We start from the raw sequence: 6,930 nt of genomic DNA, 5'->3' as shown, positions 1-6,930 counted from the left end.
AGTCTTTGGCGCGAGAACCCCAGCAGCGCAAAAGTGAGTCAAGCACTGGTCTCCTCCTCCGCCGTCGTGGCTCTTCCCCCTGTCAGTTCCAGCTTGCACGTCCGCTTCATCGTTCTTCCCGGTCACCAGTCTCCTCCCTCAGCCGTGTAGCTCCCATGCGTGAAGGTAAAGTGAAAGGGGTCCGAATCTTCTCCTTCTGCCGTGCATGTTCGTGACGTCGTCGGCGTCCTCCCCAGCCATCCGTCCCTGTGTCATCATCGGCAGCCTTCTCCTCTTGCCCTGTTGTGCGTTGCCGATCGCAAGAGACTCCCCTCTCAGTCGTATGTTCTCCTCCATTCTCCCAATTTAATTTTGGTGGCTGTTGGTAAATTAATCTTGCATCTGATCCTTGTGACTTCTGATTTAATTTGTCCCCAATTTAATTTTGGTGGCTGTTGGCCAAATTTTTCTTCCCCAATTTAACATTCAGATTCAATTTGTCCCTAATTTCTGAACCCCACTCTTGATATGTTTGTGTTTACTGCTTCAGCTCATTTCACTAAAAACCCAAATGTTTCCCATCTCAGTTTTAATAAGAAAAAAGAGAATATGGGGGGATGCTGTAGGGTTTAATTCCCAAGTGTGTGTGTATCACTGATAAACTGATGTTGTCTTACGTTGGAAACTATGGCAGGAAGAGAAGAGAAAAATGGTTCACATCAAGTAATGAATTTGTGTCTTTAGTCATAAATTTATTCATAACTAATTTCTTTAGCTCAAGTGTCATTCATCTTTGTTACTTTGCAATTTGATATTGGAATCCATTTTTTGCACTTTCGATTTGGCTTAAACTAATGTACTTCTTGCATGACTGTGTGGTTGAATAAATTTAGTAGAATCCACTTTTATATTGCAAGAATATTAGGTGTTCTATCAAAATATTTATGAACTGTATGTTCTCTTATTCCTGGTTTGTTTTCCATCCATTCAATTCAAGCAAGTCTTTATACATAATCCTGTCTATTTTTAATGCTAAAATTTAAATGGTTTAAGTCTGCTTTTGTTCTTTGGATTTTTCTAATGACATATTGTAACTTTGGACAATGTCACCAGGTGTGAATAGTGTAAGAAGTAAAGCATATAGAATGCTAATTATTACCAAATTTGGATGAAAGTGAAATTATGTGTGTGCTTTGTAATGCTCTTCAAAAGTTCTTTTACATATTCAGCATTATGACTATAAAATTATGCAGCTCTGCCTGTGTCTCCTCATCATTTAATTTGGAACATACATTTTTGAAAGGAATAAATGGGCCTTTATTTTCATGAGCAGTCTATGTTTTTTACTTCACATGTGCTCATCTGTCTGAAGCGTGAAGTAAAGCGTCTTGTTGATCCCACTGCTGAGGAGACTTCTGATTTGTGGCTCACTGCGCAAAAAATTGGGAACCAGCTTGAGAGCTACCATAAGGCTTCATCACTTACATTTGCTATCCAAGTAATACTTATTTTTTTATTTTTTGAACATATTTTTATTTTTCAGATTGCTAATTCAGTTATATTTTTGCACTTTGGTTATGCTCTCACTTTTTATATTTAACTGGATAAGATTTCAGATATGAGATTGCTGGCCTATTTTTTCCTCCATGTCATTCTTTCAAATTGTTCACCATTTTCTCTTTGCTATTACCGACTCTCATTACACACTCTTGCTAGTTGCTATCATGTGAACAGTATGTTGAAATTTTAAAATAGTTGTTCTCTTCATTATTTGAAATTTCAAAATAGTTGTTCTCTTTATTATTTGATGTTAAGAAATTTTACTATTGATAAGATGATAAGATGATAAAATACTAAGACACACCACCTTCATTGCTAAAGGATAAGTGTTAGTTTTGCCATTTTGAGCTGTGTGTTAAGTTAACATGTTTCATATTTAAGCTAATAAGTTAGTTTGGTCATTCGTTTTTATGGTTAAATCATTCCAACAAACAAATGGTTCTGATTAGAACCTTTGCAAGTATCCTTCATTCTTCTGCTGCATAAGCATAGATTTTTTAGTTGTGGACCTTCACATTTAATTAATTAAATGAATGTTGCTTGCATAGCAGGTTTGCACCTTAATTTTATTTAATTAAATTAAGTGTTCCACAATTTGAATAAGACAATAAACCTATAGAAAAGTACACATTTTGTTGGTAACCATGCATATATAAATTTATCTGCTTCAAGTGCACGTGAAAGCTAGTTAATTAACTTAATCCCTTTATATATTAGCCCTTTTTTATTTATCTAACTATAACAATTTTAATCTCTTTATTTTGCTTTTAGACTTGATTGTTTACTTCTTTAATCTGATATATTTGTATTGCTTGAATATTCATCTAACAGGTCTATCAAAACAAAAAGGGTCACTAGAATTGAGTTGAACAAGAGACTTAGGCACAAAGAAAAAAAAGCAGAAGCTAAGAAATTGGAGGAATTGTCGAAAGAAATTAACAGGTAGTATGTTCATTTACTATGTTTTCAAACACGACAAAGCAATTTTTATTATTTGTTCAAATAGCATATCCTTTCTGCTACAAAATTTGATTTTTCAAGGTTCCTACCATTGAAACGTGAGACACATAGGACATAGTTGTCCTTTTTTTCTTATTTTTACATCTTAATCAGTTCAGATGCATAGTTGTTCTAATTCTTGGTAGACTAATGATACAAACACTTCTCAATTCTCACATACTCCCCGATGATATGATGCAAAAGCTTTGTCTAAACTTCAAGCTGAACAGTCTAGGTGTGTTGACGTGATAAACTGACTTACTGTTATAATAATAATAAATATTTTGTGCAACTATGATTATTATATTGTTAAAAGATTTCATGTAATTTTTCCCTTAGGCTTGAAAAATGGGTCAATAAGAAAGTAATGGCAATGTTTAAGAAGGCAGAAGATGAGTACAATGATTTAATGTCAGAGAAAGACATAATTGAGGTTTCTTTTTGCCCATCTATTTCAATAATTTGTCACATTTCTTGCATAACTGGTTATTCTATCCTTGTGTTATGTAGAATGACAAGTCTAAAATTAAGAAAGTGATCAAAGAACTGGATGAGAAAAAGGAGACACTAAATTTGACCTGGGTCAAAGTAAACAAGTCAGTTTTTTCCACCACTTCATATATGCCCTTTACTCCATCTATTTTACATGCTTTTCAATTTGGCAATGCCTTTTTTTTTTCCAGTGATTTTGGATCCATATCTTCTACAGTACTACCAGATACGATGGCTAAGTTAGAACCTCCAGAAGGATGCAGTTTTCTTGATGGTCTTGAGGTTCGGGTTGCATTTGGAGGTGTTTGGAAATAGTCATTGTCTGAATTAAGTGGAGGTCAACGATCCCTTGAGGTTTATATTTGTCAGTCATGACTTTTAAAGGGGCTTCAATATTTAGGATTTTTCTAAGGTTTTTACCACCTTAGTTTTGTTTATCCCCTATATATATATATATATATATATATATATATATATATATATATATATATATATGCTAGTATGTGCACAAGTAGTGCTCGAATATCATGTTTTTTTATTTTAAAAATAAGGTTTTTTTTAGTTAACATTTTGAATTTATCTATGAGTTTAATATTGTTTATTTAGTGTTTTTTATATTAATATCTCAAGTTTAATAAATATGATGTAAAGAAAATAGGTTATAGTAAAGAAAAATGGTATAAATTAATATAATTGATTAGTTTTTTTTAAGCTTGTTTAAGAAATTGTGGCGGTTTTGAACCGTCTTAACTTTTAAAAAAAACCACCCATAATTTTGTGGCGGTTTTGTAACCGCTGCAATTTTTTTTAAATCCAATCACTGAAATTGCGGCGGTTTTAAACCGCTGCTAAATCAAATGACGCTAATCCTTGGTTTTGCTGCGGTTGTGCCAGCGGTTTTTCGAAACCGCCGCAAAATCAAATTTCCACCCCCTAATAGACGACGCTTCTAGAACCGTTGGAATTTCGTTTTGCGGCGGTTTTTAACCGTCGCAAATTCCCAAAAAAACCGCCGCAAATTCCAGTTCCTCTTGTAGTGAAAAAAAATAATTTATAGTGCTCAATCTTATTATATAAGTATTTGAACTAGTGTAATTTATGAGTGAATAACTTTTAAACATCATCCATTTGTATATGTTGAGTCAGATTATACTCTATTTCATAACTAATAATAAAGGTAGCAAAATTTATTAACCTCAATGGCACAATTTATTAGTATTGTAAAGTATCTCATATTGTGCAGTTAAATTATTGGTACTTTTTCAATGAATGAAAATATTAATACCAAATTGACCTTTCATAAAATTAATTTTATAAATTTTATTTTGATTAAAAGTGAATTAAATGTAGTTTATGTTTAATAATTTTTAATATTAAAATAAATTATAATAAGTTAAATATTATTTTGATTATATTATTTAAAACTATTTTTGATAAAAATTATTTAAAAGAATATAATTTTAAATAATTATTTTATATTATTTTATTATTTTATTTTAAATATTTAAATAAATTTTAATATTTTTTTAAGTACTCTCAGTAATTTTTAATATTTTTATTTATAAATTTTATTATTTATGATTCTAATATTACTTTTATGTTAGTTTTTTATTTAATTTGGTTGTTTAGCAAGGTTAAAAAACTCATTAACAAGAAATAACAAAACTTCCATAGAAAAATAATAACATACATGAGAAAGAATTAGAGAAAAAATATTATAAAAATAAAATAAAATTCATCACATGAACAATAAGATCAAATATTTAATTATAAATTTATTTTTTGTATTATTCTCAAATATAAAAACATGGAGTGTTAGACTGAAAAATAATGGAATCATCCTTCTCACGTTGTTAACTAGAAGGATTTTACCATTTTTTTTATTTTAAAAAAAATTTGTGGAGTAAGAATGTTTATTATTTTTTTGTAAATGGATAATTAGGCATTTCTGATCCTTCGTATACTGCAAGAGTTCCCTTTATCAGATTAAATTGACTATCTCAATTTCTCATTTTGTGTAAAAAAAATTAATAATTGAATATTATTTCAAATAAAATTTTACTGTTTTGTAAAAAAAATAATTAAAAAATTAGTTTTTATTTTAGTATAAATAAATTAACCTCATAGAAGTGAATCACACCTTCATTCACTTTTTTTCTACTTTCATATTCTTACTTCTAATTTTTCTTCAAGTTTTAGAACATTCACTTTTTTTTTTTATACCTTCACATACTTACTTGTGATTTCTACTTGTGTTCTTATTTGTAATTTTTATTGAAGTTTTAGAATGTAAGAGTATTAGAGATATGAAATTTTTTTAGAAACAATAAAAATTAATGTGTATTTGTTACTATTTTTAATGGTAAAATTATACTATATACAAATAAAGGTGTGAAATTTATCTGTACGATTCCAACATATTTTATTATTCCTTGTACGATGTTGTTTGTAGAATTATAAAGTATATTATGCCAACACATATATGATATTTTTTCAAAGAGAGTTAATAGTATTTTATACAGACAGCCCATATTAGTTTTTCGTAGTGTAATACAGTTTCAAGTAATGAATGTGACCGATGAAAGCCACCATGCTAGAGATGTTAATGATCTATCGATAGAATCAAGCTCATGTGTCGATAATCGAGTTGTATGTTGAATTCGAAGAGTTGGCTATTAGTCATGAAGTGAACGAATCCTTCGTAAATGAAGGGGATAACACATACTGTAAAAAGGAAAGAAACAGTGATAGTGATGAAGAGTTCTTAACCAATAATGACATGTTGGGAGGAAACGATGAAAAAAATGAGAGCATGAATATGGAAGTTCAGACTGTAATAAACACAATAGCAAACCAACATCCTTTTGATTTGTCATAGTTTATGTGAAGTTATGAACGTACGAAAATTTCTGAGTTGGCAAACTTAGATATGTCATTATTTTATTTTTCGTTATAATAATTTTACTTTTAATCTTTAAATTACGATTATACGTTTTAAATTTAGATATTGAATTATTTAAAATATATTTGTTGAAAGTACATATTTTATAAATTTAGTTAAAGTACCAATTAAATACAACTAAATATACTTTTATACAACTTAAAAAGTTGATATTCTTCATATACAAGTATTCCTTCTGTGCAAGATAGTGAGTTTGCTATTGGAATAGAATTCAATTCTAAGAGAGCTGTAGTCATGGCAATTAGGAATTACACAATTTCTAAGGGAGTCGATTATAAGGTCTTTTGAGTTTGAGCCTTTGACATTTTATACAAAATGCCTGCAATATGGCAAAGGTTGCGATTGGCTAATTCGGGATAGTTGATTCAGAGAAAATATTGTTGGGAAATTAGACGATACAATTGAAGTCACACATGTACTATGGGTATAATTTCTCAAGACCATTTGAAACTGAATTTTGATACAATTGCAGATGCTATAAGGCCTCTAGTTGAAGCCGACCCATCTATCAAGATCCAAATCGTGGTTGCAGATGTTCAGTCGAAATTCAACTATACAATAAGCTATCGTAAAATGTGGTTGGCAAAGTAAAAGTCGATTGCAGAAATCTTCGGAGGTTAGGAAGCCTCCTATGGTGCTTGCCAGCATAGTGTATGGCAATGTGTGCACAGAACCTAGGTTCTGTGGTTTAGGTTGATGCTATACTCGCATATTGTGGATCTGAGGTAGAGGAAGGTATCAAGATAATGCGCCGAGAGTTTTTGAACTTGCATCCATGCATTAAAGCGTTCTGACATTGTAAATCACTCGTGCAAGTTGATGGCACACATCTGTATAGATAATACAAGAGAGCTCTTTTTGTTGTTGTGTCTCAAGATGAGAACTATAATATTATGCCACTTACTTTTGCCATTGTTGAAGGAGAGAACGATGATGCA

General features: G+C 30.6%; 1 pseudogene; it reads left to right on the top strand.

The window, feature by feature from the left end:
• The first annotated feature begins 2,905 nt into the window (after positions 1 to 2,905).
• Positions 2,906 to 6,583, top strand: LOC130975987 (structural maintenance of chromosomes protein 2-2-like; annotated as a pseudogene).
• The last annotated feature ends 347 nt before the right edge of the window (positions 6,584 to 6,930 follow it).

Source organism: Arachis stenosperma, chromosome 1 (genome assembly GCF_014773155.1).
Source record: "Arachis stenosperma cultivar V10309 chromosome 1, arast.V10309.gnm1.PFL2, whole genome shotgun sequence".
NCBI lineage: Eukaryota > Viridiplantae > Streptophyta > Magnoliopsida > Fabales > Fabaceae > Arachis > Arachis stenosperma.
The sequence above is the reverse complement of the archived record's forward strand: the minus strand, read 5'-3'. Positions and strand labels throughout refer to the sequence as shown.